Here is a 23035-nt window from a genome sequence, read left to right as displayed (position 1 = left end):
TCATTTTCTGATAGATTTAAGTGTTTAGATCTTAAATTTTGGTTAAGCTTTTTTGTAGTAATGTACAATTCAACAATGTCACTTAGACATTTTGGTACAAATGGAAAAAAAAATCTGTTATAGAGACAAATACTCAAAGAGAATCTGTGTATCTAAGTCGTTCATTTGTTTTTCAATATAAAACCAAAAATAAGAAAATGAAAAATCAACAGTTTTCTTCATTATTTGTCTCCAAAACCAAAATGAAAAAACAGATAATGATTTGTTTTTTCAGTTTTCGATTTTGTGTTTAAATGAAAAATGAAAAAAATGGATAACGACCGTTTCCCGTTTATGTGACGTCCGTGACTGCGATGTCGGACTTTTGCGCCGCATATGGACTCAACCAGGACTAATCCAGGTCTGGGACCAGACCGGAACCAGACCAGGACTGAGACCGAGACCAGACCGGGACCAGAGTGGGACCAGAGCCGACTCAGAGCTTTGACTCCGAGCCTCGGTGGGTCCAAGCCTCAGCTTCGAGCTCCGGTTCTGCCGTGGGCTCTGAGCCTCCAGTCTGGTCCTAGTCTGGTCCTGGTCTGGTCTCGATCTCAGTCCCAGTCTGTTCCTGGTTTGGTCTAAGCCTCAGTCCTGGTCTGGTCCCGGCCTGGTCCCAGTCTGGTCTCGGTCTGGTCTGTCTGGTCCCGGTCTGGTCTCAGTCTCGGTCTGGTCCTGGTCTGGTCCTGGTCTGGTCTCAGTCTCGGTCTGGTCTGGTCTCAGTCTTGGTCTGGTCCTGGTCTGGTCTCAGTCTCGGTCTGGTCCTGGTCTGGTCTCAGTCTCGGTCTGGTCCTGGTCTGGTCTCAGTCTCGGTCTGGTCCTGGTCTGGTCCTGGTCTGGTCTCAGTCTCGGTCTGGTCTGGTCTGGTCTCAGTCTGGTCTGGTCTGGTCTGGTCTGCTGGTCTCAGTCTCGGTCTGGTCTGGTCTCAGTCTCGGTCTGGTCCCGGTCTGGTCTCAGTCTCAGTCTGGTCCTGGTCTGGTCCTGGTCTGGTCTCAGTCTCGGTCTGGTCCCGGTCTGGTCTCAGTCTCGGTCTGGTCCCGGTCTGGTCTCAGTCTCGGTCTGGTCTCTGTCTCAGTCTCTGGTCTGGTCTCAGTCTCGGTCTGGTCCTGGTCTGGTCTCAGTCTCGGTCTGGTCCTGGTCTGGTCCTGGTCTGGTCTCAGTCTCGGTCTGGTCCTGGTCTGGTCTCAGTCTCGGTCTGTCTGGTCTGGTCTGGTCCTGGTCTGGTCTGGTCAGTCTCGGTCTGGTCCTGGTCTGGTCTCAGTCTCGTCTGGTCGGTCTGGTCTCAGTCTCAGGGTCTGGTCTGGTCCTGGTCTCAGTCTCGGTCTGGTCTGGTCTGGTCTCAGTCTCGGTCTGGTCTGGTCTGGTCTCAGTCAGTCTCAGTCTCGGTCTGGTCCTGGTCTGGTCTCAGTCTCGTCTGGTCCTGGTTCAGTCACTGAAGTCACGTAAACGGGAAACGTCCATTATCCGTTTTTTTCCATTTTTCATTTAAACACAAAATCGAAAACTGAAAAAACAAATCTTGATCCGTTTTTCATTTTGGTTTTGGAGACAAATAATGAAGAAAACTGTTTTTTTTTTTCATTTTCTTATTTTTGGTTTTATATTGAAAAACAAGCGTCCGTCTCGTTCACCGTGTGGATGACAAACCCGTCGTGGCTCTGGCGTCTCTGGGGACCAGGGTTTAGCGGCGCTCGGTTGCAGATTTTCAGCAGGTGAGTGCGGTTGTCACAGATTCGCGCTGCTGCAGAGGATCATCTCAAAGGTGCAGCTTCTGTCATGTGCCCAGAGTCGCAGAGCTGCCGAGGATCTGCCAGAGCTTCACGCCGTTCGTTTGGAGCGGCGGCTTTGACTGGACGGGAGCCAAATCCCAATCGAGTCACCGGAAAAACCTGCACAGAGACGAAGATCCAGTCCAATCCACTTTATTTCTACAGCACATTTTATAAACACGACAGTTTCCAAAATGACGCACGGACAAATGAATAAGAGACTTAAAACTCTGCACTGTGGCTGTGAGGACGTGGAGGAGCAGAATGTTCCAGAGTCCTGGTCCTGTCCTCCTGGTTTTAAGTTTTGTCTTCGGCCTCAAGAGCAGCGTTATGAATGTGACTTTTAAAATGTAATCCCCTACAGATTACAGATTACACACCCCAAAATGTAGTTTGTAACAGAATCCATTAAATGACTTAAAGTGAGTAATGTAATCTGATTACTTTGGATTACTTGATTTGCTGTAGAGAAACAAAGACGAGGAAATCTTCACATAAGAAGTTTTGTCTGATAAAAGAAAATAAAAAGTCCAGATTTTACTGAACCAAATTAAAAAATATTATTGATAAAAGAAGAAGAAACACGTCCACACAGCAGGATTTAGTCCTGGTTTAGTCCTGGTTTAGTCCTGGTTTAGACCTGGTTTTAGACCTGGTTTAGACCTGGTTTAGACCTGGTTTTAGTCCTGGTTTAGTCCTGGTTTTAGTCCTGGTTTTTCCTGGTTTTAGACCTGGTTTTAGACCTGGTTTAGACCTGGTTTAGACCTGGTTTTAGTCCTGGTTTAGATCTGGTTTTAGACCTGGTTTTAGTCCTGGTTTAGACCTGGTTTTAGACCTGGTTTTAGTCCTAGTTTAGACCTGGTTTTAGTCCTGGTTTTAGACCTGGTTTAGACCTGGTTTAGACCTGGTTTTAGACCTGGTTTTAGTCCTGGTTTAGACCTGGTTTTAGACCTGGTTTTAGACCTGGTTTTAGTCCTGGTTTAGACCTGGTTTTAGACCTGGTTTTAGTCCTGGTTTAGACCTGGTTTTAGACCTGGTTTAGTCCTGGTTTTAGACCTGGTTTTAGACCTGGTTTAGACCTGGTTTAGTCCTGGTTTTAGACCTGGTTTAGTCCTGGTTTAGACCTGGTTTTAGACCTGGTTTTAGTCCTAGTTTAGACCTGGTTTAGACCTGGTTTTAGTCCTAGTTTAGACCTGGTTTGGACCTGGTTTAGTCCTGGTTTATTGTCCGGCAATGAGTGGAATTACAGAAAAAAACAAAAGAAAAAAGGGATTTAGCCCAAAATGTGAAAACAGTAAAATCCCTCTGTGTAATCCATTTATTTCAACAAAGTAACTGTAATCCAATTACCACTCACTGAAACAGTAACTGTAACTGAGTACAGTTACTCATCATTTGTACTCTGATTACTCTGGTACATGTAATCTGTTACTCCCCGACACTGCTCACGAGCTGGAGCTCAGACTGAGACGTAACGCGGGAACAATCCATTCAAAAACAAACAATAAGATCTTAAAATTGATTCTGAATCGAACAAGAGGCCAGTGCAAAAACGCAACTACTGGTGCGGTTTGTTCTCGTTTTTTGGTTCCCTTTGCACCAGACTGGAGTTCTGTCTGTGCTGGAGACGGCTTCTGGACCAGTGAAGATCTGTTGGCGTGATCCACTCCACAGGCCCAGGAGGAGGGTCCCAGATGTTTCCCCTGAGGTGATGTCGTGTTCCTACACAACATCTGTCTGTAAATGAAAAGGCCCATATTCCACTGTGATCGGATCTGTGTTATAATGTTGTTTCCTCTTCACAAACAGACCCGGAGTTGTAAAAAATGCAGATATTGGAGCACTGCGCTGGATCAGAACTTGGAAACACAGGTGCTCATCAGACCAGGGGGCTTGGATTTTTGTAGAAGAAAGAGGACGGCAGAGGCTCTGATTTGCAGTTTTATTATTCGTGGTCATGCCAGTGTGTTTCGACTACTTATGAATCTTGATCAGGGCTCACACCTGGAGTTGTGGTTTGTTTTGTTTCATTCACATGTTTAACCAAAAAAAAAACCCAAAAAAAACAGCAGATTTAGGCCACATCAACATGACGTCGCTCCTGGATTAAAAAAAGAAAAACTGTGGGTTGAAAAAAACGTCCCTTCCACACACGTGTCTGATATTTTCTTTTTATGTGCATTTGAAAACTGCAAAATGTCACTGCCCCGACCTGGAGGACCTGGAGGTGACCTGCATCCAGATACTGTCGTCCGGTGGGATTCGTCTCCTCTCGGTCACTTCCAGAGTTTTTTTTGGGGACGCCGCCTTAAAAAACACAAGATCTTCATTATTGGAAATGAAAAATGCTTTGGGTTATAACGAGGCGACTCACCTGATTTTTCTTTTTGTTCCACTTTTGGGTCATTTGTTTCCTTCGAGGCCAAAGCTCCTTAATGATTCTTCTGCAAACGGCAAAAAAAGTTTGGTTTATGATATTTTTTTATTCTCGTGTGAGTTTTAGAACAGCAATAGCCGACTTATCTGTTCTTATTCCTCTTTTTCCTGTAAATCTGAGGGCCTTTTCTTCTCTTTTTTTTCGTTGAGTTTTTGCTCCGTCGTGTTCTGTAAAACAATAAATACATTCAAACTGGGCGAGGGCTGTTTTATTGATTTCACACTCCGCTGCTCATCCTTTAGATTGTCCATTAGAGATAGAAAAGTGATAACAGCTGATGGAGGCAAAACGGATTCAACTCGGGAAGTAACTTTTGTCATAATGTTGTTCTTGTTATTTTTAGTTTTTAAACGAAAGAGCACAACGAGACTGGCAAGGACGCTTCAAGGACACTTCCTCTATCTTTATTCTTAAACCAGAACTGTTCTACAAATCGATTTTTCTGAGTTTTTAACCATTTTACGTTGTTGTTGTTGTTTCATTCTCATCGACTCTGTGAAGTTGTACATAGGTCCCTCGTTTATCGTGGGAGTTTTGTTCTAAAAATAACCCGCGATAGGTGAAATAGTGAAGTATTCAACTTTATATTTTACAATTATTTTATCTGTTTTAAGGCTGTAAAACCCGTCAGCACAAACTTTATACACTTTTCTCACGCAGGACACTTACAACACTTTTTACATCCTTCTTAAAACTTATTGCTGCTGTCGTTATTTTCCTCCTTCTTTATGAAACAAACCCAAGATTCATTTATTCTGTAACGGAGCCTACAAATTCATGGAGTCCTGCACGGGTCCATTTATGGAGACCAGCACCCGACCAGTACAGGACCGCACCTGCACGTTAACCCGAGATTATATCAAACTTTTGTCCTGTCCACATCATGGACTAAACCGAGACTAAACCAGGACCAACCCAGGACTGAACTAGGACTGATTCCAAGACTGAACCAGGAGGACTAAACCAGGACTGAACTAGGACTAAACCAGGGCTAAACCAGGTTCGGCACAGAGGTCTACCCGGCACTACCCGCTCGTAACATTCCAGAACGTTAAAACCCAACCGTTTCAGCAACTATTTGCGTGTACCCGACCTGGTGCAGGACTCTTCTACAGCCAAGTAACGTCTCTCTTCCTTCAGCGTGTCCTGAAGTCCAACTTCTTGTGCGATTGTTACATCTTCCTCTGTCTTTTGGGTGCGAGCGCAGGAGACTTTGTCGGTGCAGAATGTTTCGTCGACATTGTGGGTTTTGTCGGGGAGAAAACTTTTTCAGAATCAAACATTTGTGTCAATTTGGCAGCTGAGCACATTCTGTACTGTACAGGAGACACGGCACAGAGGAGATTGATTGACAGTGATCTACAGCCAATCAGGACGCAGGGGACGGAACACAAAGCACCTTCATATGCTATAAAAAAAAAAAAAGCATGCAAAATTGCAGTAAAAAAACAGCGAGACCGTGAAAGTGAACGACGGATGAATGTACTTGGGAGTGATTCGTGCATGTTTGAAGCATCTTTAATCACTTCATTTAAAGACGCCATATTGTCGATCGTGTTGCCGGGAAACGCCCACTGCTCTGTACTTTGTTTTCCAGTTTTATTTCAGATGTGTAAATGACAACGTAATGATCCACAGGTGTCACAGATTATATGTTTATATCAGGCTCGATCACAGTGAGTGTTTTTGAAGTCTGTGTCCATGTCGACTTCGCTGAGCAGAGTTATATCAGCACCGGCTCTAACCGCTCGCTGCGTTCAGATGGTGCCTCAGATGGAAACGCCCTCACAGACCGACTCTGTGAAGTGAGACCGGAAACACGATGTTCTTATTTAAAGGAGCTGACGCAGACTTTGCTTTTACAGTTTTAAAAAAGATACTACAGCCACAGAAGCTGCAGACGGGGGACGGAGCTTGTGTCGTGTGAAACTTGAGGACCTCTCTGAGCTGGAGGCTGCAGACTGGGGCCTTCAGAGTTGGGGTTAGTTTTGATTTATTCATTATTGTGTTTATTTATTTCAGGGACACTGCATAGTAATGAACATTTCTGTAAATAAACCAGAATTATCCAGGATGTAGTCAGCCTAAAAACAAAAAAAAGTTCAAATGTAAGTGTATTTAATGAGCAAATATATCTGCTCCAGGCTGGTCCATCACAGTGTGCTAAAAAAAATAAAGTTTCAGAAAACCTCGATTAGAACCTGCATTAGGTTTTAGCTCCAAAAGATGATTTAGGAAGAAATTTAGAAGAAAAAAGGAGATGTTTTGGAGGTTGTTCAAGCTGCATGAAGTTTCCTTTAAATTGACTCATTTTGCGTTTTCAGGAAACTTTTTATGAACTATGAGTAATTTTTATGCAAGTTTCAGTTTGTGTTTGCAGAATAAAATGACAAATTATTCAAATAAGCCTTATTTATTTGGTTCGCTCTGTCTCCAAATATTAATTAATTTGCATAATAAAAAACGTGAACACATCACACCTGTTCTGTGTGACCTGCACTGACTCCCTGTCTTATATCAGGTGCAATTTAAAATGTTATTGTTTTCAAATGTTTGCACTCCATGGGTCCAGTCTATTTGAGGGAGTCACTGCAGCCCTGTCCTCCGCCCAGACCCTGAGATCAGACCAGCTCCTGTCGGTCGAGCCCAAAACTGTAACGTAGTTTAAGGTGAGACTGAAAACTCACCTCTTCTCCCTGCGTTTAGTACGAGCTCGTCAGTTTATCTTGGTGTTTTTATTGTAGTTTTTCTGTTTTTATTGTTGTTTTCTGTATATATGTATGTGTAACTGTTTCTACTAAGCAAAAGATGTTCATTTTGTCTTCTTATATACTTTAACTTCTTGGGTTCTTTTTAAAGACAATGCAGTAAAGTGTGTTTACCTTGTTGACATGTTTCGGCTGCTGCTGCATCTTCAGAACTGTCACCTGTATCAGCTGTTGTTACTTCCTGTAGGCGTGGTCAGAGACACCGGGCGACGGTGGCGTGGTCAGTCTGAGCGACCTGCCAGGTCGCATCAGGTGTTCTCTGACCACGCCCACAGGAAGTAACAACAGCTGATATACGACACGTCACCACCAACACCGGTGACAGTTCTGAAGATGCAGCAGCAGCTGAAACATGTCAACAAGGTAAACACACTTTACTGCATTGTCTTTAAAAAGAACCCAAGAAGTTAACTGTTTCTACTGTTATGTTGACTTGTATGTGAAGCACTTTGGTCAGCTGAAGTTGTTTTAAACGTGCTGTATAAATAAACTTGAATTGAATTGAATAATAATTTCGGTCCAAATTTGCATAGACCCAAATATTTTGGCCACATATGAAACCAAATGCAGGGTTCCAATCTAGAGAATCTACTAACAAAAACAAAAAGACACCGGTGCAGGACAGGAGGCCAGCAGGGGGCAGCGAGCGCAGGTGTCGTCGCTGTTCACAGGTCTGATTTTCCATGAGGCGTCGTTTTCACCGTGAGTCGTGAGTGTGACGTGATCCTCCCAGATTTTCAGCACTGAAACTGGCAACTCCAACGAGAGACTCATGTGAGAGGCTCATTCTGCTTTGTGATTGGATAATCAGCTTGAACCAAAACACCAAAGTCTGACATAATTAACCAGGCCAAAGTGAAATGTTTTTTGTAATTAAGAATAAACCAGATTTACAGTCATTGCCAGTAAGATTTATGTTTGACCTGAAACATGTGTCTCGGGTCGTAAGTCATTTTAAAACTTACATCTGGTGGTTCCTAGGAGTGGACTATAGTTTATAACACCATAAATCTCAATTCCAACATCATATTTCTCCAGAACTGCTCTGGCGTTTTAGCTCCCACTGAAAATGGAGGGATTAAACGCAGAGGGAGCGCGGCGAGATCAGAAATGTGTCGACTCAAATCCACTCCACTGTTCTGATCTAAACTGAGAAGGGCACATCCAAACACGGCTTCACATCGTTCAGTTTCTTACGCCTCCGTTTGTCTCGCCTAATGTCGACCAGACTGTTTTGTGCAGCAGGTATCCGAGTACAAATCTGTTCGTTCAGATGCGTCACTGGGATCGACTCCGTACCGTAGCTCCTCATTAAACACATTATGCACAGTGACTTGCAGGGGCACCACGTGAATCCTCACAAAACTACTGGTGTAACAGTTGCCGCTGATGTCTTACGTGACTCTGAGGGAAGACCGCTAATAACATGAACCCAATAACATGAGCATGGGCACATTTTCCAGCTCCATCGACTCACTGAAAAACTGTCACCCATCTCTCTGTAACTGCGACTGTCCGTTTTATCCCACTCTACATCATCCTGGAGTTTTTATTTCACTGTTTTGTCCATAAATTAATTCCTATTCCTAAGTCCGAGTGTTGATCTTGGCTCCAAATTTGCTCCTATGACCGCAAGCCTCGATGAGCTTCATTTGACTGAAGCTAGACGCTATGGGTTTGGCCACACTCCCTTAGTCCACTTCTTTATACAGTGTGCAGGGGTGTAGTGGGTGTGGTACGTGGGGGTACATCACTGTCCACACACTTCTCCCGATGAGAAATATAAAAAAATAACAAATATATAAAATAGCTACAACTTAAATGTCAAACCAGAGCGACTGGCAACGGTGAAAAACAACCTGCAGAGGCTCATGATCTGTGCACTAGTGACCTGCAGGGACCTGAACCAGGACAGAAGTAAGTCTTTATTTATGTAGCACAGACATATGTCACAAAGACACTTTACAGAGCATTATTCAGTATTATTCATTCACTCTACACCTGGTGGTGGTAAACTACTATTGTAGCCACAGCTGCCCTGGGGCAGACTGACAGAAGCATGGCTGCCATGCCAATCAGCGCCATTGGTCCCTCCGACCACCATCACACACACACACACACACCACTTTCATACTTCCATACTAGGAAATGTGGGTGAAGTGTCTTGCCTAAGGACACAACAGTTATTGCCACTGGCGCCTCTTGTGGCTCCTGATTTTCCCAGTGTCTCCATCAAAGTACTAACCAGGTCCGGCCCTGCTGAGCTTCTGAGATCTGACGGGATCAGGCGTTTACAAGCCGGTGTGACCACAGAACTGAACCAGAACTGAACCAGGACTGAACCAGAACTGAACCAGGACTGAGTGTCGGGACGAGCCCGGAGGTGTGCCCGCTTAGACTATTGTGTGACCGCAGTCGAAAGGACCGACACAGAGCTCCACGCCCCACGGCGCAAAGTGCAGCCATTCCCTGATTGTGATTTGCAAACACCCTGCTCCGTGGGCTCGGGGTTCTCTCTCTCGCTCTCAAGTCGCTCATATTGGTCAGATTGGTCCTTCATGTGCTGGTTCTAGACGAGGGCGAGTGAGACCAGTGTGCAGTGGACTGAGTCCGAGCGGTTCTGTGCCGTTGTCTGCACTCTGGATCCGTGCGAGGAAAGTGAGAATGTGCTGTGGACTACAGGTCCGGGCGGGCTGCTCTGGTCCTCTGTGCTCGAGGACTGAGGCTGGTCCAAGGTGGTGCAAAGAAGCGTGAATCCTCTTTGGTTGGTTATATGTTGTTCTGAGCATCTGTTCTCCACACACTCTGGGTTCTTCCCGGGGAAAGTTCTTCTCAGACCGAAGCTCCTAACATCACCCCCCCCCCCCCCCCCGCTCCAGCTCCTCTGAGCCCAACCTGAACCAGAGCTGCTCCTGCTGGTTCAGGACTCTGGTTTGGATCTAGTCCGACTGTATCGTTTCTCACACTAGGCTAAAAGCAGGACATTTTTGAAGTTGAATCAATTGAACAGACTATTGCATAATGAAAAATGTATTTATTATTTGGTTAATTAAAGCCTAAAATAACAAATGCTGGCTGCTACGTGAACATGGGGAACACCAGGACCTCTCAGAGCAGCAGTCCTGGTGTTCGAACAGAGATACACACCCCCAATTTTGATTCGTACGATTGATTTCATTCGTACGTTGGTATTTGCTCTGATCTTCGTGTATTAGTTTACGTTCAGACTGCAGGTTTAACGCTCAATTCCGATTTTTTTGTGAAATCCGATGTTTTTTCGAGGTCCTTCACATTTCCAGTTAAATGTGACTTGTATGTGACTCCAGTGTGAACATTAAACGGCCCGAAAGTGTCCCACATGTGACACTGGAGACACGACGACGTCAACCGCAGCGAGCGTCTCTGTGTTTACAGAAGTTGTCCAAACATGGACGCAGCATCGAGCACCTGGAGATTTTAAAGTTCCTCTCGTACCGGAGCCACAACATGAACAACTTACTTGTTTTAAGGAGGAGATTGAGAAGGAGAAGGACGAGGTTTTTGGTCGTGGTGTTTTGTGGTGAGTGGAGATGTGCTTCACTTCAGTGACACAGAGTTCATTAACAATTTTCTCCTACTTCAGCGCAGAATAGTGACGTTTGTGTCTTGTTGATAACGTGTAGGTGGATGAATGCACTTTGGCCGTTCAGACTGAAGTCACATGTCAAAAGATCAGATATGTATCAGTTTCAGGAGCACATATCCAAGTGTCCTGGGTCACATTTGAAAAAATCGGATCTGTGTGGTTCAGACTGTCATTAAAAGATCAGATACAGGAACATAGAGACAAAAAATCTGATTTGGGTCACTTCAGGCTGCAGTCTGAACGTAGCCTTAGATTCTCTATATTGGCCATTGTTGACAAAATATCCAGTTCAGAAATGAGTGCAGACGTCATCGATGATAGTGTGAATCATGTCCCCCCACTTAAAAAAATCCCCACTGCACCACTGACAGTCTGTGATCACCGGGTCTAACGTTCTCTTCGAAAAATCAGTTTAAATTGGACCGGGCCAGTTATCCGCTCGACTGTGTTCCAGAAATAAGTGTATTTTTTAAGAATATCTTGTGATTCTAATTGGTATTTTCTCCAGTGTGCTTCTGTTTTGCTGCTACACACTTTGTTCAACCCTCAGCACATTAAAAAGCCATATTTCACCCTTTGTCATAAATAGTGCCGCTGTGTAAATTGTCCCTGTGCGAGAAGTTGGCAGCGGGGAACCTCCACCAGACTCAGCACGGCCTGTAATACAAAAGACCGGCGCCACGGTACAGAGCGAGAGTGTGAGTGTGTGTGTGTGTGTGTACGTGGTCGTGCTCAAACCTAAAGCTGTGCGAACGGGGCCGAGTCTGACCTTTTCGCTGCGAGACGACGGAGCAGAGAGAGGAATATTAGTCATGTAGCTCACAGGAGAACAGCGTGTAGACAGGTCCAAACATCAGCCCACAGACCCGCACTGACAATAACGCTCGTTCGGGGGCTCGTTTAGGACGCCTCGACAGCTTCGCCGTGTCACCTGCGGTTCGTCGCACCTGCGTGTTTGGAAAGGCGGCGGCGTGCGGGGTTTGTTTGTGTCTTTGTTTCTAAAGCACGGTCCTGTCAAAACCTGATGCCGTCAGAAGCTCAGCGGGGCCGGACCTGGAGAGTATTTATTTATTTATTTTTATTGGAATGCCCCTTGAGATGTGCCATTTCGTTTTTGAAAGGGTCCAGAAAACACAACGCGTCAGTAATACACAATAAAATACAATAGAGACAACACAAAACGTACAGACTTTCATTACAAAACACACAGACGCGCACACATACAGACTAGAGGTTGGTGCGGGACAGAATTTTCAGTCCCATTCCCACCACCTAAGGACACCAGGACACACCAGGAGTCACAGTGGGGCAAAAACTGTTGTTGTATCCTTACCAACACTGCCCTGTAAGAACGTGGAGTGTGCGTGAGTGATGGTGGTGGTGGGAGGGGCCGATGGCGCAGAGTGGAAGCGTCTCTTCCGTCAGTCTGTCCCAAGGCAGCCGTGGCTACAATAGCGCCCAGTCAAGCAGAAGTAAACAGCAAGGCCAAAAATTCAAGTTAATTAATCTGATATAAAAATGTATTGAACAGATACATATGTACTCTAGTTTATCAAACTGTTGACCTTTTTTCTGGACCATTTTTGGTTCTAAAGTTCCATATGTTTTAAACAGACCATGTATGAAACATGGAACAAAAATTATTTCCCAAATTTCAAAGACCTGCAAATCATGTCAATAAATGGATGTATTTCATCATCTTGTGTTATTCCATCTTTGAACTGTTGATGAAGGGACAGGATTTTTCAAAAAAAAATGTATTTAAAATGATAAAAATTTGCTTCGAAGGACTGAAATATTTTATAGAAATAGTTTCCTTTCATTTTGAAGTAATATTAGAGTAAAAAAGCGACAAATGATGTAAAATCCTGCACCTTCTACTTGTTTGTACAATTTTCCCTCCGTTACTTTTCCCTCCGTTACCATGAACTTTCTTAATAAAAAATCTCATGAGTCAAAAAGTAAGAGGTTTTTCAACCTAATCTTGTACCATATGGTAGAAAACTATATGAAGCAAATATTCAAACCAGTTTGTTAAGGATATGTAAGTGAGAACCAAGAGTTATCACTGTTTGGATTTATTGACCAAAAAGTGCTGCATATTTCATTCCCTCCGTTACCAACATGAGTTTTTAAATTTTTTGTCTTGAACTTGAAAGAATCTCACAGGTTTAACTTGACCCTGTTGGAGTGTAACTCTTTCCTACATTCTGATACTTTACTTATTTCAATAGTTCCTCTAGTTTCTGAATAAGAGACATTTGAATGTATAAAATCTGCCAGTAGTAGTTTACCACCATCGAGTGGAGTGAATAAAGTTCTGTAACCCAAACCATATTGTGAAGACTTAAGAAATGAACAGTTTGTAGAGGTTAAGGTTCTGAAAGGTGTGGGTTTCTTCTCCAGTCTGAAGGGGCTCTGCAGTGACATGATCTGCGTCCAACGTCTTTGTTGATTTGGGGAACAGAAAAAGTGAGACAGTGGAGCTTCTAAGTGAATATGATGATGTTGCTGGGAGTAAATATTGTAGAGAATGGGGACAGTTAAAGTAAATACATTTAAAAATGAGTTGAATCTATTCTGTGGTTGTAGCCAGTCGAGTTTTTCAAATAAAATACAGTGATGGGTTTGTGGTGGACATTTAAGAATAAATCTACAAAGAGAGTTCAAGAGAATATTAAGTGGTTTCAGAAGTGTATTTTGATAAATTGCAGGACATGGATGAGAGACTCGGAACACCAACACCTGTTCTTGTGTCCTTAGGCAAGAACGTCACTCACATTGCCTAATAAGAAAGTGGAGCGTGCGTGAGTGATGGTGGTGGTCGGAGGGGCCGATGGCGCAGATTAGCAGCCTCTATTCCGTCAGTCTGTCCCAGGGCAGCTGTGGCTACAATAGTAGTTTACCACCATCGAGTGTGGAGTGAATATTGTTCTGTAAAGTGCTTTGTGTGTTTTGAAAGGCGCTGTGTAAATGCATGAGTGATGATGATGATGATGTTGGTGTCTGATGTGAAAAATCTGCTGGTTCGGATATTGGTTCATTTGTTCATTATTTTTGTTTTAAGGAAATAAATCCGGTTTTCAGTCTCTGCACTGAGCTCAGATGTCTGCAGATACTTAAAGCCTCACTGTGGGTGTTAGTATCAGAACTGAAAAAGGCAGGATGGTGCAGTCCTCTCTCCAAACCACAGAGAGAGGCAGCCGCAGTAGAAGGAGTAAATGTTTCTTGGTGTTTTGTCACGTGGCAAAAACTAATAGAAATCCTGGATTGATGAGGCCGAGTGGAGCGTGTGGAGAGGATTCTAGACTCACTGCAGTATCTCCATCTCTGCTGGAGAGCAGGTTCTGGCATCACCACGATTATGTTTACGTCTCAGTCCAATCATCCTTTATGTCGGCTCCTGCCAAGGCTTCGTTTAAAAATATACCTAATTGAAGCTCTGGGGGAGGTTTTAGTTTGCAGTTTGCAGTAGCAGAGTTGATTGCTTATATGAGTGAGTGTTTCTATTTCATAAAACCTCCCTAATGCCTTTCCCATCATTAAAATGTTACAGCTCTTATTAGGAAAAAGCCCAAAATCAATAGGGCCTCCTGCACCGAGCTGCTGGACTGCTCTATTTGTTCAGTCTCATTAACAGATATTTCACAGCTCAGCTGTAATTACTGCGTTCTTTCAGAGGCGGTGTGAGCCTATAGCTGCACACAGGCTTCATTAATCTCCTCAAGGTAAAAACTCCTTTGTGCCTGTGCCAGCGTGTGACAGCAGCTATTCATATTCAACTAAACTCCAGCTTTTCTGCCCATATGTGACACATATGTGCAGATTCTGCTGTGAAGCTTTTCCCATCACACTCTCCTCTCAGCCGCAGCCTCTGAGCCGATTTGGAATGTCAGAGACAAAGTCAAACCTCTGGACGTGGAGCGGCTCATTGCGACGACCACAGGAATTCAATCCAAATCCAATTTAGGCTGTGATTGATTACTGCGCGGGGACATAATGAGGTGGGCAGAGAGGCTAATAACTGCTGTAGATACATGGGGCCGTTTCCCGCTCTTTCTGTGGAAGTGCCACCTTCGCGTTTACGGACACCACTTATTTGTGTGAGTGATGTGACAGATGTATCTGAGCCAGAGCCGAGCTAATCTGCTAATTCATCGGCGCAGTCTGCCTGCGATGATTTGAACAGGGCTCTGGCTCTTTGCATTAAAACGGCTGCTATTTGTGAGTGACCTTTGGAGAGGAGCTGGCCTCAGCTCACAGCTGTAATCACACAGGGATTTGAAGAAGACAGAGAGGCCATTTGCCGGTATCTCACAGCAATCGGACGCCGTTATCGCGACATGACAGGCTCAAGGTGAGTGGGATAAATGCAAGCAGCTAATTCAAGTGTCCAGACAGCAGCTGCTGTGATGAGACGCTGGACAAACAGAACGTGCTCCTCCTCCTCCGCTGATGCCTGTGACGGCTCCGGGTCAATATAGCGCCACAGATAAGAGACAGGCTCGTTCCAGCCGCCATTAAACGCCTCACAGCAGGTCTGACGAGTCTGCGTGGATGAAGGGCTGAGAGACAATCACAGAGTAAGAACCTGAAGAGCCTCCCACAGCAGGAGCCCACAGCTGTGAGACCAGGAGACCACACACCACAGGAGACAGTCTGAAGAGGACAGACCTTTAACTGTGTCACGTAAACCACCAGGAGCTCAGGTTTGGAGACTTTTTTCTTGTAATTCTGACAGGTTTAAGTGAACCCCGGCTGTAGGTTTAGGTGCATTACAGACTGTTCCCAGTGAAATAGTCTCATATTTCTCTCTCAGCACTGGATCATTTGTCCAATTAAAATGTGATTTGCTTCTCCCCAAATTTGGGTTTTGGTGAGCAGTTTTCTTTAATCCACTGCTCTTCTCAAGCTGCTCTGTCATATTGTAACTAACAAAAGACAAAATGAAAAATCCACAAACATTGAACAAACAATTTATTGTATTAGGGACTTTCACTGTCACCTTCTAATTATGATCCTGCGTCAGTTAAAAGTAACTGGAAAATACAGCAGTGTTTATGTGTGAAACTCTGAAGCTGCTCTGTTTTCAGCTTTATTCTGTAATAATAATAATAATAATATCAAGACTGTGCCTGTTGTTGTGGATTATCGACTCGACTGCGCCTGTCCCCGGGGCTCCTCTGACTCATCAGCAGTGACCACTTGTCTGGACAGATCATTTTGATCCTTCAGCAGAGCCGCTTAAATTCTCCAGGGGTTTAAAATAAACATCCTTTTGTAGCGGCGGCATCTTAAGGGATCCCCGCTCGGCGCTCGCGTACACCCACCCTGTCAATTAAAATTAATTGACGTGTTTTCCGCTGAGGTAAAACCTGACCTCCGTGTGCGCCTTGACCACCCACTCTCAATATCTACACGGGTCCCTGGGGATCTTTGTCACAACCACTTCAATCAACTAAATAGTCACTAATTACGGCCCAGCGGTGGCGGCTCCACACCACAATTACATTCATTAGATGCAGAGACACATACAGCTCTGTTTGTTCAGTTCAGTTCTGTGTGTGTGTGTGTGTGTGTGTGTGTGAGCGGCGCAGGCTCCAGCCACGAGGCTCAGGAGGGGCGAGCGTTAGCCTCTGGAGCAGGGGTCAGAGGTCAGGGGTCAGAGCAGGAATAATCCAACAGGACAATTACAGACACAGAGCAGCCGTTTGGAGACTGGACAGTGTAGAGCACAGACACAGCATCAGACCTTAAAGGGAAAATTATACTTACGTAACATTTGACCCTTTATAACAGGTGCTCACTAGGGTTAGGGTATCACTAAGTAGTTGCCGATACGATACATACCTCGATACAGTGCACTTTTGATTCGATATATTTCAAATCGATTCCATACGGTTCAGTAAAAAATAAAGGCTAAATCTTGACTGTGATGCTGAAAGTCTTTGTTAAACCACTTCTTCTTGTGCAAAGTTCATATGAAACACAAACATTTTAATCATCAAAACAGTGAAAATGTCAAATGTGTCAAATAAACGAGTTTTCTTCCTCTAAACAAGCAACAAAACTGTAGCTGTAACAAAATATTTTAGTAAAATAAACCAAAAAAATACTCTTGGTGATGTATCGATACAGCAGCCCACGATATCGATACTGTGTCATCACTTTAAATGATACGATATCACGATATTTTGGTTATGGTTGCATCCCTCAGCTCTTCCAGCTCCTGTTGGGCAGTTCTCGTTTTTGTTCTCGACTCTTCAGCTGAGCAGAACTTTGTCGGGCAGTTCGGCAGCGCTGTCTGACATCTTCGCTCTGATTGGTTATTTATGTGGGCGTGGTTTATCTGTCGCTGTGTCCTTAGGCAAGACACTTCGCTCACAATGAGTGTGTATACATGTACATCAGTAACCCGGTTATTCTCCATATCCCAGTTCTGTCAGTGTTCGTGTTACTGTGTTTACATGAGCTCTGAGAAACAGAGACACTCATATCCGCGTGTACATGATCAAATGGAGTATCCCGGTTTTGACATAATCTTACAAATGCGCAGGCGCAAAAATTAACTTAAATCAATTTCATAAACCAGGAAAAATACAAACCGTGAGCTCCTTTAGCATAAGAAGCTAAGGAGCTACGAGATCTCCCACAATCCACTGTGCAGATTCTTCATTAAAATCTTCTGCATAAATAAACTCAACTTTACAACATATAAACCATAAACACTATAGACACATCAGCCCGTTTGATCAGATCATTCAGCTGTGATCACATTTGTTTACGTTTTACAGAAACGAAACTTAAGACCGTTTGGCTAATTAGCATAAACTGTTAGCGGCGATAAAAACAACTCGCTCCTTGCGCCGCTGATGTGATCAGTTTCTTTTGGACTAAATGACACGACTCTGTGGATTATGTGTGTTATTTCTGTGACAGAAGAGGTGTTAATGATGGTAAGTGTGTTCCGTGCATATAGAGTATAGGAGATAGTTCATGTTTTAGCTTTTCAGCGTCACACGAGTGCAGGTCGTACGAGTGCAGGTCGTACGAGTGCAGGTCGTACGAGTGCAGATTGTTCGTGTGCAGGTTTAGTGCAGCTCTTTATTTTACGTCATTTCACTCGTTTGGTCACTTTATTTGTGTTGGTCAATTTATTTATGTCACTACTGTTGTGGTGAAAGGCTGGAAAGTGTCTTTTGGACGCATGCGACTCAGCTTTATGTTGCAGTAACCGGGATACTGCGTTTACATGACCACAAGTATCCCGGTTACTATCGGAATAAACCAGCTACAGTAACCTGGTTTCTAATAACCAGGATACTGCCATAACCGGGTTACTGAAACCGGGTTACTGCGTATACATGCACCATGAAGAAACCGGGATACTCAAAAAACCCGATCATAACCGGGTTATTGATGTGCATGTAAACGCACTCATTGCCTAGAAAGAAAGTGGTGTGTTGGTGATGGTCCGAGGGGTCGATGGTGCAGATTGGCAGCCTCAGTTCTGGTGTGTGGAGAGAACGAATAATGATCTGTAAAGTGCTTTGGGTGTCTTGAAAGGCGCTATATAAATGCAATGATTAATGAATAAATTAATTAATCTGCTTCCTCACTGGTGCGGAGCAAAAAAAAAAAAAAAAAAAAAAAGGATGGTTTTGCGTCACATTTGGAGGAAATGGTGAGAAAACGCAAACATCCGTACGACACGACGCTCAGTGACGATAAAGACGCCAGCGACATTTAAAGCTCTGACGAAAATCAGTTTAGAAAAGTCTGGAGTCTCTGTGACAAGTCTGCGAAAGCCAAAAGGCAGGTCACCAAGAACAAAAAAAAAACAAAACAAAAAAAAGAGCGGGACAAGGCAGTTTTTTGAAGTATGAAAGGTCAGAGCCCAAACCAATTTTGTTCTTGTTCTTATCACCTCAAGAACAAAAACAGTTCTTATGTTCTTATAAAGTATGAACAGGCCTTAAGATTCCGTCCAATGTTCCTCCCACACGACAGAACTCCAAAAACAGTGTTGGGAAAGTAACTTTTAAAATGTAATCCCCTACAGATTACAGATTACACACCCCAAAATGTAGTTTGTAACAGAATCCATTAAATTACTTAAAGTGAGTAATGTAATCTGATTACTTTGGATTACTTGATTTGCTGTAGAGAAGCAAAGACGAGGAAATCGTAACTTAAGATATTTTGTCTGATAAAAGAGGAGAAATCCTGTTTTAGTCCTGGTTTAGTCTTGGTTTAGATCTAGTTTAGACCTGCTTTTAGTCCTGTTTTAGTATTGGTTTAGTCCTGGTTTTAGACCTGGTTTAGTGCTGGTTTTAGTCCTGGTTTTAGACCTGGTTTAGACCTGGTTTAGATCTAGTTTAGACCTGCTTTTAGACCTGTTTTTGAACTGTTTTAGTCCTGGTTTAGGGCTGGTGTAAACCTGGTTTTAGTCCTGGTTTAGTTTCCAAGAATGAGTGGTATTACCGGAAAAAAAAAAAAAAAAAAGTAAGTCAATAAAGTAACTGTAATCCAATTACCACTCACTGAAACAGTAACTGTAACTGAATACAGTTACTCATCATTTGTACTCTGATTACTCTGGTACATGTAATCTGTTACTCCCCAACACTGTCCGTAAATACACAAAATCATGATGCAAAACTACACTGGACAAACCTGAAGCGACGTGCAGGAGTTTCATTAGCAGATTGTTCGATGATTTGAATTTATTTGTATTTGCATTTATTTATTAAAGGGACGATGCTTTTTAAAAGACAAACAATGCCAGAGACAAACATGTACTTACGTAAATATGCAGGACTGTAGCCAAAGTTATTCTCCATCCTTTGTCCTCTGCTGGAACAAGGCCAACCACGGCTGAGACGGAGCTCTGAAGGGGGAGTCAGCTAACAAGGGGAGCAGATATTCATAGTTTTGATGCTTTCATTGAGAATCCACAAATACTGTATTTTCCACACAGGATTATAAGTCATTAAATGGTCTATTTTCAAACTTATTTCACAAATAAACCTCGTGGGACTTTAAATGAAACCCAACAGTGTGATGGGTGAGTGGTTTTGTTTGTTTGTTCGTTCACGGTGACTCTGGGTTTGTTCAGTTGTGGCGTGTAGGGAGGGTGTGTCTGGGACCAGCGGATTGTCGGCGTGTTCGCAGTGACTCAGTTGTTCAGTTCGTGTCTAGAAGGCGACGTTCAGTCTGCACCTGAAGTGACCCCAGTCCGATTTTTTGGCCCCTATGTTCCTGTATCTGATCTTTTAATGACAGTCTGAACCACACAGATCCAGGACACTTGGGCTACGTTCAGACTGCAGGGTTTAACGCTCAATTCAGATTTTTTTTGTGAAATCCGATGTTTTTTCGAGGTCGTTCACATTTCCAGTTAAATGTGACTTGTATGTGACTCCAGTGTGAACATTAAACGGCCCAAAAGTGTCCCACATGTGACACTGGAGACACGACGACGTCAACCGCAGCGAGCGTCTCTGTGTTTACAGAAGTTGTCCAAAGTTCTTCTCAGACTGAAGCTCCTAACATCACCCCCCCCCCCGCTCCAGCTCCTCTGAGCCCAACCTGAACCAGAGCTGCTCCTGCTGGTTCAGGACTCTGGTTTGGATCTAGTCCAACTGTATTGTTTCTCACACTAGCCTAAAAGCAGGACATTTTTGAAGTTGAATCAATTGAACAGACTATTGCATAATGAAAAATGTATTTATTATTTGGTTAATTAAAGCCTAAAATAACAAATGCTGGCTGCTACGTGAACATGGGGAACACCAGGACCTCTCAGAGCAGCAGTCCTGGTGTTCGAACAGAGATACACACCCCCAATTTTGATTCGTACGATTGATTTCATTCGTATGTTGGTATTTGCTCTGATCTTCGTGTATTAGTCTACGTTCAGACTGCAGGGTTTAACGCTCAATTCAGATTTTTTTGTGAAATCCGATGTTTTTTCGAGGTCCTTCACATTTCCAGTTAAATGTGACTTGTATGTGACTCCAGTGTGAACATTAAACGGCCCAAAAGTGTCTCACATGTGACACTGGAGACACGACGACGTCAACCGCAGCGAGCGTCTCTGTGTTTACGGAAGTTGTCCAAACATGGACGCAGCATCGAGCACCTGGAGATTTTAAAGTTCCTCTCGTACCGGAGCCAGAACATGAACAACTGACTTGTTTTAAGGAGGAGATTGAGAAGGAGAAGGACGAGGTTTTTGGTCGTGGTGTTTTGTGGTTCAGTCCGTTGAAAGGAACGTGTGGATGTGGTGAGTGGTGATGTGCTTCGCTTCAGTGACATGGAGTTTATTAACAATTTTTGTATGACGAGAAGAACGTTTGTGTACATTTGTGAGTGAATACTTGTGCCACGCTCACAGGAGGAAACACATCTTTGGCAGCTTATGTCCGTGAGCAAACGTGTAGGTGGATGAATGAGCTTTGGCCGTTCAGACTGAAGTCGCATGTCAAAAGATCAGATATGTATCAGTTTCAGGAGCACATATCCAAGGCTACGTTCAGACTGCAGCCTGAAGTGACCCAAATCAGATTTTTTGTCTCTATGTTCCTGTATCTGATCTTTTAATGACAGTCTGAACCACACAGATCCGATTTTTTCAAATGCGACCCAGGACACTACGGATATGAATCTCCAAGAATCACCTCAGTTTGTCTTCGCTCCTTTTCCCCTTCTTCTTCTTTCAGCGACCTCAAAAACCGACTTTCTTTTGCGGCGAACTGGTCGTGGATTCTCGTCCGTCATCGCAACAAACTTTGTGCGAACTGCGAGGAAGCTACAGTTAGAAAAAGCCTCTAAGAACCGCTGCATAAACCACATAATTCCCGCGCACTGGTGACTCAGTTACACTAGAAACGTAGGGAGTTTGATTGACAACCTAACAGCCAATAGAAAATGAGGGAGCCTTGTTTTCTATTGGCTGATGTTTGTCTGGCCTCAACACGTCCACAGTTGATAGATTTTCATTCCTTCTTTTTTTTTTTTGATCATAATTACAAGGCTGCTGCGTCTCTGTAATGGTGTATTTTAAACTTTCACCGACAATTTGAAACAAAAAAAAATAATCCTCCATACAACCTTTAAGAGCGCAACCGATAGCCCAGAAAATACGGTAAATGAATGAATAATAAAGCGTGTTTCAACTTCAGCCTGGTCGTGTAAACCTTGTCGTGTGATGAGACTCGGGACCCCCCCGCCCCCGAGGAGCCGGAGCGTCTCCACTCTCCGGTCCGGGGCCGGGGTTTGTGTCAGCCTCAGAGTAAATGTTGGTTTCGCTCCCGTGCCCATCCACAGCGCCTCAAGAGAAGCCACATAATCACTGCAATTAACATGTGCCTAATTAAGGCTTAGCATAGTGGTGTCTTAATGAAGCACACAAAGCAGACAAATGAATCCGTGCTCAGATAATGAATCTGATTTGACAAAGCACCAAATTGTAATCCTCTCAGCGCGGCTCTCCAGACGAGTGAGGAGACTGTCACTGTTGTTTTGTTCCGTTCGCTGAAGCGCAAGAGCCACAAACTGACAAAGTACGAGCAAAAAAGTGAGTTACGACTCTCTAATTTTGGCGTAATTTAGTGGGATCGTTCCTTTTGTAAATAAAACTGAGATTTTTGCACAAGTCAAGAAGGAATTTGAGAAGAAAAGCTGAAAAAGGTGTTGAAAATTAGAGAGTAGAGAGTTTTGTTTTGGAGAGTTCCAGATGTGATCCACTGGTACTTTTCAGGATTTGAGAAAGTGATGATGCCAGATGTGGGTGAGAGAAAGTTTTCCCTGTTGATTACACGGATTTATTTAAATAACTGAAGAGTTTTGCTGCTTGTAGTTGTTTTGAGTTGACGTAGGGGCCACTCACTTAAACTTCAGTGAAAAAATCCCCTCATTTTCACTGACAAAATTTCTAAACTTTTTCATGACCTAAAGTGAATTTTCCATGACTTTACAGCCCCTTCATCTGCAGAATTGATTAGACTTTTAGGCCTAAATCTGAAATGTGAACTCTTTCCTCTCATTGAGTGCGTACACATGCACATCAATAACCCGGTTATTAGCCATACCCCGGTTCTGTCAGTATTCGTGTTACTGTGTTTACATGAGCACTGAGAAACCGGGACACTCATATCCACGTGTACATGATCAAATGGAGTATCCCGGTTTCTTGACATAATCTTACAAATGCGCAGGCGCAAAAATTAACTTAAATCAATTTCATAAACCAGGAAAAATACAAACCGTGAGCTCCTTTAGCATAAGAAGCTAAGGAGCTACGAGATCTCCCACAATCCACTGTGCAGATTCTTCATTCAAATCTTCTGCATAAATAAACTCAACTTTACAACATATAAACCATAAACACTATAGA

The 23035-nt window shown here is 43.6% G+C and overlaps 1 pseudogene; it reads right to left on the bottom strand.

The window, feature by feature from the left end:
- Positions 1-9209: 9209 nt before the first annotated feature.
- On the bottom strand, positions 9210-9325 carry LOC129412486 (5S ribosomal RNA; annotated as a pseudogene).
- Between the last annotated feature and the right edge of the window lie 13710 nt (positions 9326-23035).

This window comes from Boleophthalmus pectinirostris, unplaced genomic scaffold (assembly GCF_026225935.1).
Source record: "Boleophthalmus pectinirostris isolate CB_2022bp ecotype Guang Dong unplaced genomic scaffold, ASM2622593v1 HiC_scaffold_8, whole genome shotgun sequence".
NCBI classification, from domain to species: Eukaryota; Metazoa; Chordata; class Actinopteri; order Gobiiformes; family Gobiidae; genus Boleophthalmus; species Boleophthalmus pectinirostris.
The sequence above is the reverse complement of the archived record's forward strand: the minus strand, read 5'-3'. Positions and strand labels throughout refer to the sequence as shown.